This window comes from Pelobates fuscus, chromosome 3, assembly GCF_036172605.1.
Source record: "Pelobates fuscus isolate aPelFus1 chromosome 3, aPelFus1.pri, whole genome shotgun sequence".
NCBI classification, from domain to species: domain Eukaryota; kingdom Metazoa; phylum Chordata; class Amphibia; order Anura; family Pelobatidae; genus Pelobates; species Pelobates fuscus.
This window is the reverse complement of record NC_086319.1, coordinates 346,391,907-346,408,370: the sequence shown is the minus strand read 5'-3', so window position 1 is coordinate 346,408,370 and position 16,464 is coordinate 346,391,907. Positions and strand designations below refer to the sequence as shown.

At 41.6% G+C, this 16,464-nt stretch overlaps 1 protein-coding gene across 1 annotated transcript in view; it reads right to left on the bottom strand.

Annotated features, from left to right (window-relative positions):
- Positions 1–16,464, bottom strand: part of ENTREP2 (endosomal transmembrane epsin interactor 2) — a 740,326-nt gene that overhangs the window by 85,535 nt on the left and 638,327 nt on the right. The gene's annotated exons all lie outside the window — the stretch shown is intronic.

Here is a 16,464-nt window from a genome sequence, read left to right as displayed (position 1 = left end):
CATCAAGACCATTTTTTATTTGTACATTTATTTATGTGAATACGAATGCTACATCAGTTAGAGCACACTTTTAAACGATTACTCCAAGCACCATCACCACTTCAGTAATTTTACATGGTTATGGTGCCTGGAGTCTGTATGAAACACTGCACACACTGTTAACTGTTTGCTTCTGGAGGTATAACTCCACCTCTGACAGCATCAATAGTTACCCTAAAACATGAGTTCCTAGCTGACTTATGTCAAATTTGTGCATAGTGTTTTTGCACTTACAGCCCCCCTACATTCATTCCACCCAGTCCTCCCTCAGCCCTCCTCCCTGACATCTCTCCCCTCCAGAAAAGGGAAGTGACAGCAGTGGAGTAGCGTTGGGCTACAGGGAGATCTAGGACTCAGTGATGGAGTAGAATTAGTTATTGTTTTATTTTTTTTCTTGGTGGGGAGGGGGATAATTAAGTAAGGGTTATTCTGACCAAAACAGTGTTTTCTTAAAACACAAATTTTTGATTAGGAGTAATCCTTTAAGTAAGTCCTTTAAAAAGGCGACTTTTTATGTTATATTCTTTCTTTTCCAGATATTATTAACTGTTGGTTTTCACGGACACACTCTCCCATGCAACCTTACACCTACTAAGCAGATCCTCTATTGTAGAGGACGTAGGAGGCTCGTCTCCTTCCTAGAGATGATGGGCTTTTGGATGTGGACTTAAACAAGCCTCTGTGCCCTTGGTTCCAGATCCTACAATTAACTAATAGGATGTAATATTTTTTGTCTATGTACAGTGCTTATTATTCATTTGATATAGTCTCATGGAGTTACTACTTCTTGGTAACTCACTGTTTGTTTAGCTATGCAGTGTATATAGCTGATTATATGTTCCGATCCTCTGTCTTTCCTGTTCAGTGTTCTACCAGCAGGCCGTTTATTGTCGTATAGGTCTTCCAAAGCTGACCTGACACTCCATTAAATCCCCTGTTCAGTCCACACTCTTTTGTCATTGTCCTTTGTCTTAGATTTATTCAAAAACTATGCATAGAAAATATTAATTATCGGACTCCGAATATTATTAAATCTGATGCCAAATGCATTTAAAGGAAATGTTTCATAATTTATATAATTATGTAAAATAAAAGATTACATGTACTGTAACCAATTTATGTATAATTTTATAATGTGCACATTTAAGTAAATACCTCTCATTTAAATGCATCAAATCTCGATGAGACCACCCCACCAGTAAGTATCCCTAGTCAAGAGACTTAATGATATATATCCACCTACATCAAATCTTTATAGATTGTAAACTAATTTGAGCTGGGCCTTCAAATATCCCCTTTTTATAATTGTAAAGCACTGAGGAATATGTTAGCGCTACATAAATGCTTAGAATAATAATCTAACATTTTGAGTGTTATTTGACTAGAATAACATCCTAATTGGGAATAAAAAACATGCAGGTAATTAAAAACTAGTTTGCATTCACTAATTATGATGTCAAGCATCTCAAAAATGTGCTTTAACTTTCTATCAGCTCAAACTATGCATGGTCTTTGGTCAGATACATGACTCTTATGACCTATGAGATCTTAAAGATGGCCGCTTCCATAGAGGACAGATAAGCCAATAGAAGGACTGAAAACAGAATTTACTGATACCTGTATGTACGTACAGGGGCGGACTGAGCACTCGGACAAATCAGTCATGGACCGAGGCCCGAGGCTCTGGGGGGCCCGCCCCTGCTGCAGTTAATCTCCCCACCCAGCCTGCACTCAGTAAGGGGCCCGCACAGCCGTCCGCGGGCCCCTGCTGCTACTAATCATCTCCTCCGTGCAGGGCACACTGAGGGACAGCTATAGGGCCCTCCCAAGGACCCCACTAGGCTGCCCCTCAGTGTGCCTGTCTCCGAACACAGCCTCACTGAGCTGCCTGCAACTGCTCAGGGCAGCTCCGTGCAGCTTGTTCTGCAGGAAGTGACATCACCAGTCACAGTGCAGCGTGAGCTGTGCGGAGCTGCCCTGAGCAGTGTTACAGACAGAGTGTCAAGATCCTGTGTCTGGAGCTGTGAGGGACTTTCCAGGAGAGTTTGTCTGGACCACCAGAGAGGTAAGACTTGTAAGGGTGTTTTAATGTTTTTTAAATTTTAAAAATTGTAAAAAAAATTGTAATTACAAATATGTTCATGATATTTCCCCCACTACTGCCCCTACCCCCCTGCACCCTCTGCCACCACAATCCCCCTGCTCCCTCTGAAGCCCCTACCCCCCCTGCTCCCTCTGAAGCCCTACCCCCCTGCTCCCTCTGCAGCCCCTAGCCCCACTGTAACTCCTTCCTTTACACTTACAACTCCTATCATGCCAAGGCACTTTAAACTTACAACTCCTATCATCCAGACCCCCACCTCCCTCTGCACACCCTACCCCACTGCACCTTCTGCTGCCCCTACCCCATGCTCCCTTTGCAGCCCCTACCCCCTCCCTTTGCACCCCATACCCACTGCTCCCTCTGCAGCCCCTGCTTCCTCTGTAACTCCTTCCTTTACACTTACAACTCCTATCATGCCAAGGCACTTTACACTTACAACTCCTATCATCCCTACTCCCTCTGTAGCCCCTACCCCACTACACCTTCTGCAGCCCCTAACCCATGCTCCCTCTGCAGCCCCTACACCCCACTCCCTCTGCAGTCCTTACCCCCCGCCCCCACTCCCTCTGTAGCCCCTACCCACTGCAGAGATCCTACCCCACTGATACCCCTGCACCCTCTGCTGCCTCTCACCCTCTGCACCCTCTGCTGCCCCTCACCCCCAGGGACCCACTACAACTCCTATATCCTATGCACCCACTACAGCCTCCATACCCTATGCACCAACTGCAGCCCCTACACTCCCTGCACTTACTAGAGCTTATATTTCTCGTTGCAATTACAACAGCACCTATTACCCTACCCCCATGCTCCCTCTGCATCCCCTACCCCCCTGCTCCCTCTGGAGCCCCTACCCCCTGCAGAGATCCTACCCTCTTCTACCCCTGCACCCTCTGCTGCCCTTGCACCCTCTGCTGCCCCTCACCCCCTGCATTCACTTTAGCCCCTACCCCCAGGCACCCACTACAACTCCTATATCCTATGCACCAACTGCAGCCCCTACACTCCCTGCACTTACTACAGCTTATATTTCCCTTTGCAATCTCAACAGCACCCTTTACTCTCTGCACCCACTACAGCCTCTCTTCCCCCCCCTGTGCCCTCTGCAGTCCCTTCCCTCTGCAGCCTCTTCCTCCCAGCACCCTCTGCAGTCCCTACCCCTTTGCACGCACAACCATAAAGGAACGCTATAGTTACCAGAACAACTACAGCTTAATGTAGTTATTCTGGTGAGTATAGTCTGCCCCTGCAGGGTTTTTGCTGTAAAGGCTGCCTTTTTTGTGAAATAGCAATTTTACCTTGCTGCTTAGGAACATCTAGGTCAGGGCTGTCCAACCTGCGGCCCCCCAGATGTTGCTGAACTACAACTCCCACGATTCCCTGTCTGTCTTTTTAATTGAAAGAATCATGGGAGTTGTAGTTCAGCAACATCTGGTGGCCGCAGTTTGGACAGCCCTGATCTAGGTGCTTCCTGTGTCAGTGTTGCAAAATGTGCAGCACTGACATTCCGCATCTCCATGCTCCATATGGAGACGCTGAACACTTGTCATAGAGAAGCACTGATTCAATGCATCTCTATGAGGAGATGGTGATTGGCACAGCGTAGTGTTTTGCCGCACATGCACAATAGCCTTCCAGTGCTTTCCTATGGTAGAGCATTGGGCTGGCTGAGATCATCTAAAATTGTTGAACTGTGCCAAGGAGTTTGGTCGGTGATGGGAAAAAAGGTGAGTAAATCCCGTTTTTAAGGGGGGCCAGAAACCGATAGCGTCAGGAATACACTTTTGTATTCCTGACACTATAGTGTTCCGTTAAAGGGACACTATAGTCACCCAGACCACTTCAGCTCAATGAAGTGGTCTGGGTGCCAGGTCCCCCAGGTTTTAACCCTTCAGATGTAAACATAGCAGTTTCAGAGAAACTTTCTTCCTGACAGCCACTAGAGGCGTTTCTGCGGCGCTGCATGCGAAAATCGCATTCATCATGCAGAACGTCCATACGAAAGCTTTGAGAAATTATTTTCTATGGACTGTTTGAATGCACGCACGTTTCCTGCCGCGCATGCGCATTCCGCTGCACTTGGAAGCTGACGTCGGCGGGGGAGGGTAGGTCACCAGCACCGAGGGAGCCCAGCGCTGGATAGAGGTAAGTGGCTGAAGGAGTTTTAACCCCTTCAGCCCAGCGGGAAGGGGACCCTGAGGATGGGGGGTGGGGTGGACCTAAGGGTTATATAGTTTTAGGAAAACGAGTTTGTTTTCCTGACATTATAGTGATCCTTTAAGGTAGGTTGTAACATTTAACACTTGATGATTTGTAATTTAAGACGCAAAATTTGGACCTCATACAAACACATTGCCAAAATTCAGAAATACCCCTTTATACAAACTGCCATACTACACAAACACATACAAAAAATACTACCCTATTTATAAAACCAAAAACATGTATTCAAATATACTATGAATTCACATATCCTGACAATACACACAAAGACATACATATATTCACTCACACTAGCGCTTACAGTTAATATACACAACATACATTCACTTTACACGTACATATAATCAAATACACGGTACACCTACACCAGCATATATATCGGTCTGCTTGGGGCCCAGTTGCTAATTTTGCCCGGGGGCCCAGGCCACTGTCAGTCCGTCCCTGTGTATGTATTACAAAAAAATACCCACTCAGGCTGCAGTAAGCATATATATATATTATTTCTAATAATAATAATAATAATAAAATCATGTCCATTTTTCTTTATATACACTGACTGTTGATTGTTGTCTGTACTTTAAGAAATTGAATCTGCTCTTATTTGCAGACATATCTAATCTTATCAACGTAACTGGTAAAATTAGTAAATTAGCATACTTTCCATTAGCCAATATCAATGTTACTTCATTATCTATGCTTCACCAGCAGCGATAATGCTTCCAGAGCCAACTATTTGTTTTTCATTAGGCTGCTGTGTGTGCGGGTGTCAGTGGAGGGCTGTAAAAGGCAGCAATACTAACAAATTCTTTCAATTACATTGAAAACAAGAGGATAATGAGCCTGATAGCAAGTTAAACGGGTGCATCTTACAACAAGGAATGTTCAGTGGAGATCAAATGATGTGTGGCTACTATGACCCCGTTTCTTGACTTCTGCTTCAACAAAACAAACGTCTTAGCTCAAGTCAATCCACGAACACGGCATTACACTTTCTCCTTCAGGCTTGGTCTGCTGTCAAATCACTTTCCCTGCATCGCTGGCAGACTGGGTCTTTAGTTAGTCGCTTTATAAAAACAACTGAGCTAATATTATTTGCTCAAGGCACTTTTTTGATTGTGCTTGAACAAGTCAGATCATGTTTGTACTATTGTCTGTTTGAGTTACTTTTCAATTATGAAGACGCAAGAAGCCAAACAGACAACAAAGCGGACAGCACACAAAAACCTTCCTTCATGGAATTTGTAGATTTGAGCTATTATTGAAAATTAACTTCTAACATATTGATTGCAGTTGTTGACATCTTTTTATACATTTGATTGTTTTCTTTAAGTGTGTTCAGACGGCAGTTTAACGAGTATAATCTGTGAGGAGGTATTGACTAAAAAAAGTAATAAAACAGAAACTGTAATGTGCCATTTGTCGTTTTAGAAAACAATTACAGAAAATATGCCCTCGACTATGTGAGATTGATAGGAATCCTAGAGTAAGAAGTAATCAACTATTATTATTACTGTGTGTGTATCTGAATGTTCGTCTATATGTACAATATGTATGTAACTGTGGGTTGCATTCCATAGAAGTTGGAATAGCAAGAAACAATTTCTAGTGTTGTGGTATTGTGGCTGTTGTGGAACAAAATTGAATAAACATTTATATATATAAAAAAAACAACCACTACAAAACATGTTAAATACAATACAGTGGAACCTCGAGACTTGAACGGTACTTTACATGAACAAATCAATAGTCGAATAAAACATTTTAGAAAAAAATTGTGGCAGTATCCGAACAAAAGCTTGGTACCTGAGCAAATTAGACAGCATTAACCTTGTTGATAAACTTGTTGGTTTAGGATGTAGAAGGTATGCAGTCGGTAGGGCTCACTGTCTTTGTAATTTCCTTGGCCCTTTTTGTAAAAAGTGAAAATTGCCCAGCAGAACGTCCTTTCTTGGGGATCAATGGCACCTCAAACGTCATAGCATCCCAAAGATCTTTGGTCAAAATGTTTTAGCTTTCTGCATGTCTGAATTCTGAATGGGTAACTATGTGATGGAATAGATGCCATTACAATTGTAGACTAGTAACAGCAATGATTCATGTAGCAACCATTCCAGCATAAATAGTTACATATGGAATATGTAATACCTTATGGTAATAATAAACTATAAAATTTGTGCTAAAATGCTGTAATGGTGGGGGTCTGGAAATGAATAATCTAATTTAAATTAATTCATATGGGAAATTTTGATTTGGTTTTCGAAGAAATCGGATCTTGAACAGCCTTCTTAAATGGATTAACTTTAAGTTCTGAGGTTTCACTGTATTATTTTATAAAGAGTTTATAACAGAAAGTGTGTTAAGAGAAACTAAAACCTTGAAGTACTGGAGACAACATCATACTCAGGGCTAGTGCCACTGTTAGGTGAACTAGGCATTTGCCAAGGTGCCGGCCTGCTGGGGGCGCCCACCAGGATATTTCTTGGTGGGCTCCCCCTGTCCTGAGCCGCAGCACTGGGTGAGCGGCTCTAGAGCCACCGCCCCTCTCCCCCCCCCCCCCCCCAGTGCCGAGCAGAAAAATGGGGGCGCCCTGAGGAGTCTTGTCACAGGGGCCACTCAGGGCACCCCCAAAGCTGTCCTGAAATCGGTATGGCAGAGCAGTCACCTGCTTACCCTGATGGCAGGTGCCTGCTCTGCCAGTGAATGCCGGCGGAGGTTAGGAGGCAGGCAGGCGGCAGTGTGCTAGCCCAGCACTGTGTGGGTTTGTGAATAGTATGTTAGCCCAAGGCTCTTTGCAGATCTTGACACCGTATTAAAAGTTATTATCCCTCTGCAGTAATGCATATCAACCCATACAACATCTAAAATACAAATGCATTGAGAAAGAAATAATAAAAAGTAACAAATAGAAAACTAAATGTAAACATATTATTTGTCATTACTTTTCCTTACAGAAAATCAGTTACTATATTGAAGTCCATAATTTTCTTTTCAGCCATGTATCTTTGATTTAACGTACAAGAATCACAAGGGTTTTAAATCCAATCTTTCATAAGAATGAACTCTAATAAATGCACCTGGTTACAAAAACCAGATTAAAAAAAACACTCTACATTATCTTTAACATTCACGGTGAAAGGAATTACAATAAGTAGTTTTGAAAGAAAATCATTCTTTCTCAGAGTTGCAATCATACATCTGTATTCTTACCTGGCTTCAAATATTAGAAAAATAAAAAAAAAGTTTTAAACCTCTTTCTAATGTTAAAAGATTTGAATTTCAATACACATTTTTCAAGAATATGCAGCTAATGAGACATTATGCACATTGAAAGACTTTCTACATTCACAAAATAAAATGGTAACTGATTGATGTCATAAAATATAAATCAGATTTTTTTGTTCTCATTCCCCTAATCAACTGTAAAGTATTGAAGCTGTTTTTCATTTGGAAAAGAAAACAAGTGTTGCTGCTAGCATCCAGGTCATCATTTTTAATTCTCTGAGGGATGAAGGGTGACATTGCAGAAACTAAGCGTACCTACACTGGTTAAAAAAGTTTGATGTTGTCATTTAAGTGCTTGAGATATATATATATATATATATATATATATATATATATATATATATATATATATATATATATATATATATATATATATATATATATATATAAATGAGACGTGTGTGTGTGTCTGTATATATGTGTGTATGCATGTCAGTGTCTGTATGTATGTCAGTATGTATGTGTGTGTGTTAGTATGTATGTATGTATGTATGTATGTGTGTGTCTGTATGTATGTGTGTATGCATGTCAGTGTCTGTATGTTTGTCAGTATGTATGTATGTATGTATGTGTCAGTATGTATGTGTGTGTGTGTGTCTGTATGTATGTATGTATGTGTGTGTCTGTATGTAGGTGTGTATGTATGTCAGTGTCTGTATGTATGTCAGTATTTATATGTGTGTCATTATGTATGTGTGTGCCTGTATGTATGTGTGTGTGTCAGTATGTGTGTGTGTGTCTGTATATATATATATATGTATATATATATATATATATACACACATAAACATGTGTGTGTGTGTGTTTCCATACTATACATTAGTTAAACCACATTTTTTTGTGATATAATATCAAATCCTAACACTAAGAAAATGGTATTACTCACGTTTACGACTTTATTGACAGGCCACTCAATGCTTTTTATTACTTTACACAAAATATAATTTTATATTCCCACTCAGTTTTAAAATTTATATCCAATGTTTTGGACAGTGCAGGTATCATAAAACAAACTCTAAGCAGTCATCTATTTAATACCTAGAAATTGGACAAATATATCTAAGCCTTAGTTTTTAGATTGCTACACCTATAGGACAGGATAGAAAATAACTTATAGAATTCCCTATAACGATTTTTAATGTTCTCTTCTTTTATTCAAAGCAAAACAGGTGTGTGCAGGATGAGCAGAATGTCAAGTGGCATTGCTTCAGATTTGCAGCTTAAATCAAATGCCAGTAATTGAAGCCAGATTTCCTGTTAATGAACTGGGGACCAGCTTAAGCATGCTCTTCTCTGACATTTGGCCAGTGCAGAGGTGCAGTAACACCTGCTCCGCTTTGGAATGTAAGGCACTCTTAATTTCCCTAATATTGAGCAGAGAGGTACCATGGATGATTCATCTGCTTCCGAATAACATATGTGAACAAAACACCATAATATATTTTATGAGAATGTTTAAAACATCCAGTTTTAAGTCTCTTATCGTCATTAATATATTAATGATACTTTACTAAAATTAAATTGTCTTGAATTGTCCAGGGAATTTAATATTTTCGACCAAAATAAAAAAAATATCTGGTCAATTCCTCACAATTAATGGACACCCTGTGTGACAACAACTAATGCTACCCATACAATACTGCTAATACTGTTGAATACAAATGCAGAAAAGTGGCTAAAGCATATTTCATCTATCCATGGTATATAAATGCCTCTATTCAAATGATCATTTTGCAGTTTTGTTGCATTCGAATGTAACCATATAGCACGAGTTAGCCGAAATAATGTATAACATTTGGACTTAAACCCTGTACCCGGATTATCTATTGTATTCTCCTTGATCCGCACTTGTATGCTTTATTTAAAGTATCAGGCAGGGCTGGACTGGCCCACCTGGATACCGGGAAATTTCCCGGTGGGCCGTCGGCACCCGGGGCCGGGCAGACACCTGGGTCTGCTGGCGGCCGCTGGGGGAGGTCTGCTGGGGGAGGTCTGCTGGAGGCCGCAGGGGGAGGTCTGCTGGCGGCCGCTGGGGGAGCTGTTCTGGCTCTGCTCCCCAGCGCACAGCTTAATGAGACCGCGGGCGGAATATGACGTCATATTCCGGCCGCGGTCTCATGCAGCAGCACGCGAGGGTGGGAGAGCAGAGCCAGAACAGCTCCCCCAGCGGCCGCCAGCAGACCTCCCCCAGCGGCTGCCAGACTCCAGCACAAGTCTGTGTCATGGTGTCTGTCTGTATGGTGTGTGTCTGTTTGTCATGGTGTGTGTCTGTCTGTATGGTGTGTGTCTGTCATGGTGTGTGTGTGTGTATGGTGTGTGTGTGTGTCTGTCTGTGTCATGGTGTGTTTCTGTCTGTCATGGTGTGTGTGTCTGTGTCATGGTGTGTGTCTGTCTGTGTCATGGTGTGTGTGTGTGTCTGTCCGTCATGGTGTGTGTGTCTGTCTGTCCATCATGGTGTGTGTCGGTGTCATGGTGTGTGTGTCTGTCTGTCTGTCATGGGGTGTGTGTCTGTCCGTCATGGGGTGTGTGTCTGCCCGTCATGGTGTGTGTGTCTGTCCGTGTCATGGTGTGTGTGTCATGGTATATGTGTGTGTGTCATGATGTGTGTGTCTGTCTGTGTCATGGTGTGTGTGTGTGGTTCTGTCTGTGTCATGGTGTGTGTGTGTGTGTCATGGTATATGTGTGTTTCTGTGTCTGTCATGGTGTATATGTGTGTTTTAAAAATAGTGTTTTTGCTCACCTTTTTTTCCCCCACGCAGTGTGCTGGTCTCCCCTCGACTGGCCCTGCCTCTATGGCTAAGATCATCAAGCTTGATGATCTCAGCCAATCCAATGCTTTGCCATAGGATTGGCTGCAAAACGCTACACCAATCAGCATCTCCTCATAGAGATGCATTGGATCAATGTATCTCTATGGGGAACGTTCAGCGCCTCCAGAGTGTGGAAGCCCTGAATGTAGGTGCACTGACACAGGAAGCACCTCTAGTGACCGTCTGAGTGACTGTCACTAGCGGTGTCACTTTGAAGCAATGTAAACACTGCCTTTTCTCTGAAAAGTCAGTGTTTACATTGAAAACCTGTAGAGACATGCTATAGACACCAGTACCACTACATTAAGCTGTGTGTGTGCGCGTCTGCTAGTGAGTGAGCTTGTGTTATTATGTCAATGAGCTGATGTATATCAGTGAGATTGTTTGTCTATGAGGCTGTGTATCAATGAGCTTGTGTGTGTCATTGAGATGTCAGTGTCTGCATGTGAGTATGCTTACTGTATAATTAAACGTTTTACTCTGAAAGGACCAATATTTTATATTAGAAAAAGCAATATATATATATACATATGCATATATATATATATATATATATATATATATATATATAACAGACCAGACTCTGGCAATCAACCCAAAAATATAATGTGTAAAAATATTACCAGGGTGCCTCCAGGCCAGTAGATATGAAGGTAAAAAACAGGAGCACTCACTTGGATTTTTCAAACGTGTATTAACCGTCTAAACACAAATCTACATCAACGTTTCGACCCTTCAGGATAAAGACCCTGAAGGGTCGAAACATTGATGTAGATTTGTGTTTAGACGGTTAATACACGTTTGAAAAATCCAAGTGAGTGCTCCTGTTTTTTACCTTCATATATATATAATATACCAATAAGACTAAGGGGGTCTTATAAGGGGGTCTCCAAATTCTTCAAAGTTTTTTTTATTTGTGTGTCATATCAAAATTTATCCTATCAACGTTTCGAGCCAACAAAAGGTTATTTTTTAAGATCTTGAAAAAGACCCTTTTGTTGGGTCGAAACGTTGATAGGATAAATTTTGATATGACACACAAATAAAAAAAACTTTGAAGAATTTGGAGACCTTTTGAGTGCCCCTTACTCTTATTGGTATATATTCATACGCCAAGGGAGCACCAAGGCAAGATTTGATTGTTGGATGTACCTTAGAGGGTGAGTGCCAAAATTAATTTTTGTTTCTATATATATACACATATATATATATATATATATATATATATATATATATATATATATATATATATGTATATATATATATATATATTACTCAATCACCTGTCATCTGGGGTGGTAAGATATAGCCTTACATATTACATACGTCAATATATGGCGCAATCAGGGCCGGCGCGTCCATAAGGCGGCACAGGCGTCCGCCTTAGGGAGCACCGGCTCCGGGGGCGCAAGATTTCAGTGACCGGCAGGAGGGAAAACTCTCCCTCCTGCCGGCCACCATCTCCGCCCCCAGTGCGGCAGTGCTGCGATCAGGCGCTGCGAGGGAGCTCTAACTTCTCTGCTCTGCTCCCTCGCGCGCTGTCTAGTGATGCTGCGGGAGCCGGAATATGAAGTCATATTCCGGCTCCCGCGGCATCAGCAGACAGCCCGCGAGGGAGCAGAGCAGAGAGGTTAGAGCTCCCTCGCAGCGCCTGATCGCAGCACTGCCGCACGCCCCCAGCAGCCCCACTGGACCCCAGGGAATGATCCACACCAGCTCTTCAGGTAGGGAGGCTGGGTGGATATTATTTATGTATTAAAATAATTTGTGAATGTATGTGATGTGTCTGTGTGTGAGAGTGTCTGTGTGTGAGAGTGTCTGTGTGTGTGTGAGTGTCTGTGTGTGTGTGAGTGTCTGTGTGTGTGTGAGTGTCTGTGTGTGAGAGTGTCTGTGTGTGAGAGTGTCTGTGTGAGTGTCTGTGTGAGTGAGTGTCTGTGAGTGTGTGTCTGTGAGTGAGTGAGTGAGTGTGTGTGTCTGTGTATGTGAGTGAGTGTGTGTCTGTGAGTGTGTGTGTCTCTGTGTGAGTGAGTGTCTGTGTGTCTGAGTGTGTATGTGTCTCTGTGTGAGTGAGTGTCTGTGAGTGAGTGTCTGTGAGTGTGTGTCTGTGAGTGTGTGTCTGTGTGTGAGTGTCTGTGTGTGTGTGAGTGAGTGTCTGTGAGTATGTGTGTGTGTGTGTGCGTGAGTGAGTGTATGTGAGTATGTGTCTGTGTGTGTGTGTGTGTGCGTGAGTGAGTGTATGTGTTACTGTGAGTGACTGTGTGTGTGTGAGTGAGTGAGTGTCTGTGTGTCTGTGAGTGTGTATGTGTCTCTGTGTGAGTGAGTGTGTGAGTGAGTGTCTGTGTGTCTGAGTGTGTATGTGTCTCTGTGTGAGTGAGTGTCTGTGAGTGTGTGTCTGTGTGTGAGTGTCTGTGTGAGTGTCTGTGTGTGAGTGAGTGTCTGTGAGTATGTGTCTCTGTGTGTGTGTGCGTGAGTGAGTGTATGTGTTACTGTGAGTGACTGTGTGTGAGTGTAAGTGTGTCTGTGAGTGTGTGCGTGAGTGAGTGTGTGCGTGAGTGAGTGTATGTGTGTCTGTGAGTGTGTGCGTGAGTGTATGTGTGTCTGTGAGTGACTGTGAGTGTGTGCATGAGTGAGTGTATGTGTGTCTGTGAGTGTGTGCGTGAGTGAGTGTATGTGTCTGTGAGTGACTGTGAGTGTGTGCGTGAGTGAGTGTATGTGTGTCTGTGAGTGATTGTATGAGTGTTGCATGTGAGTGTGTCAGTGTATGTGTGTGTCTGTCAGTGTGTGTTTGTGAGTGTCTGTCAAATCAGTGAGAGTATCTTTGTCATTGAGTCTGTGTGTGACTATCAGTGTGTCTGTCAATGAGTGTCAATCAGTGTGTGTGTGTCAGATCAGTGAGTCTCTGTGTTTGTCATTGAGTGTGTGTGACTGTCAGAAGAACACTAAGGGACAGGGAAGGGAGGGGACCAATAATGGACGGGGAGAGGGGCTGGTTAAGAGGCACATAGGTGAAGATGTTATTTTTGAATGGGGGGGGGGGGCGGAAAAATACATCTTCGCCTATGTACCCAAAAATCCTTGCACCGGCCCTGGGCGCAATGACTTATGGGGCTGGCATAACATTTTTTTCCAGGGCTGCTTTGTATCCCCAGTCCGGCCCTTTTATCAGGAATGTCTAATTTTATTGTACTTCGTCTGAACCATGGAATTCTATGTCTCTGTACTACAAGTGGATGTTCCAACACTCATAATATTCTTTGTATGCAATAAAAACTGCCTGTGACTGACTGCAAACAGAGCCTCTGCGCTACTGCACATGGTAATAAGTCAAAAATAGTAATTGATACTAAAATGTGACTTTACCCTGTTTACTGCAAATCTACAGTTTCTACAGGATACAAGAATAAAATGATATTTCTTAGTTTATTATTATTATTATTATTATAATGTTATTATTTATATAGCGCCATCAAATTCCGCAGCGCTTATGGTCCTTCATCATTTGTTTTCAATGGGAACACTGTGAATATCCCATAACCCTTCCAAGCAGTGCATTAATGGATATTTAGTTCAACAATTTTAGATATCTGTTAAAAGAACTTAATAGCAAGTGTGACTTTTCTTTCTGAATTAACCCTTTACATAGGGTCTCCCATAAGAATGTGTATCAATAAAGACCTAACGGTGTGAAACACATACAGCGTCTTTTTCATTTGTCAGGTCTCTCCGTGTAATTAATCTGAATGTGTTATATTTTTACAGTGCTTTTTGGAGCCTGGATTTCCTTTGTTGTAACCTGTACAAGGATGTGTGACATCATATAGCGACAAACTTATATCTGCAACAATTACTAAATTGCTATATTTACCAGAATGAGGGGAATCTGAGACAGATATTAATTCACATTGTTTGTTGCATCGCCTTAATAAAATAAGTAACGTCTTAGGAAACACTCAACTTTCCAGATGTTTTCTTCAGCCATCAGCCGTTAACATGATCGCACTGTATTGCCTTTAAATATAGGTTTTTACGACGATGTGAAATCTTTCGAAAAGAAGACTAAACTGCAACATGCATAACACAGCTATACAGCCAAGGATGTATTTACCACAAGGCAACCAAGGCATTTGCCTGGGGCGGCACTTTCAGGGGGGCGCCAAAAAATGCCATCCCAAGCTCCCAGACAAATGCCTTCTTTGCCTCGTGTTCTAGGGCTGTACATCTTACTGTGAGTTAGTGAGTGAGTGTAGCTGTCAGTGTGTGTCTGTGAGTGAGTGAAAGTCTGTGTGACTTTCAGTAAGAATGGGTGTGACTGTGAGTGTGTGTATGTATTTTATGTGTATCTGAGAGTGTGTGCCTGTCAGTGAGTGGGTGTGTTGGTTAAACAGTGTGTGCCAATGACTGTGTATCAGTGCATGTATCAATGAGGGCATGTGTCTGTCAGTCAAAAAAGTGGCCTTGACACGAATTGGGGGGTCAAATTTAGATTTTGGGGGTGCCCGAATTTAGTCGTGCCTTGGGCAGCATAAATCCAAAATACACCACTGTATACAGCTATATTAATACAATTTGCAATAAGAAGATGTGTTTTTAGGGGAGAGGTAAAACAAACAATGAAGGTAGTGTATAAAAAATTATGTGTTTGGTATTTTAAAGGGGAAATTATTCATAGCAGACATGAGCAAAGTCCAGTAGATATACTCATGACATCTAATGACAAAATAATGAAACAATAAACAATGTTTGTGCTATATATAATGTTCCAATATTTTAATAGTGGAATTAATGCTGCTCTAAGGGCCGTTCAAAGTATAAAGTTATTTATTTTTATAACCTTGCCGTGACTGGTACTCTACAGAATTTTATCATAGACACGTTTTGCACCTTGGTCTTCATAATGATGTTTGTCTAGATCAGGCATAGGCAACCTTTGGCACTCTAGATGTTTTGGACTACACCTCCCATGATGCTTTGCCAGCATTATGGGTGTCAGAGCATTATGGGAGAGGTAGTCCACAACATCTGGAGTGCTGAATGTTGTCTATCCCTGGTCTAGATACTTAACACCTTAAGGACACATGACGGATATATTCCGTTGTGTCCTTGAGTGGTTAACACCTATAGAGCCTCCCTAAAGCAGTTGTGTTTATTATGAGTTTATGTGAAACTTTAGGTGGGCTCTTTTCAACTAGTTACTAATTTGGGTAATTATTTAAAGGAGTACAAAGCAATGGAGATGAAAGTGTATGCAACAAGCAACAATTTACTTGAATTCTACTATCACAAAGGTTACTATTTTACACCTTAAAGGTTTTTGGTATATTGGGTAAATCAAATGGTAAAAACCTTGCAAATCACTTTTAATAGCAGGTCGTAACACTACAATACGGGAAAGTGTCCAATGGACAGTGAATACTGTATATGTTTGTGAGAGTATGTGGTTTAAGATGTCCTGTACTGCCAGTATTTAGTGCATTGACAAAGAGCAAAGCTTTCTAAAATGTAAGTATATGAAAATGAATAACTATTTTAATTTATTCAGATTGATCATTTAAATATTGCAATAATCTTTCTACTGCAGCAAATTACATAAAATGATCCGTGTAAAAATGCAATAAAACTGCAATATGTTTCCAACGAGATTTCACTTTTTAAAATTAGAAAAAAAGTGTTAGTTTTACTCCCTGCTGTTTCTGCACAGACAAATTGGGTTCAGCAAGTGTCTTCCTAAATGCACTTAATCCAGAGTCATTACGGACACAGTAGTTGCAGGAGAATAAATGTAACCAGAACTTCACTATACCGTAGGCCGGACAGCTTCATAGACATCTAACTTTATTTATTTTTTAGTTGAAAAAATGATTTTAGTAAGTTCACCTTCTTGTGTTAATCAGCATTAAACAACATCTGGGATAAAAGTTGTTGTGATCTGTGAAGCCTAAAATTTCAAGTTAGCTTTTTTCCATCATCACTTAAAGGTGCTGAAGTTGACAATTCCTTGGGCATCCG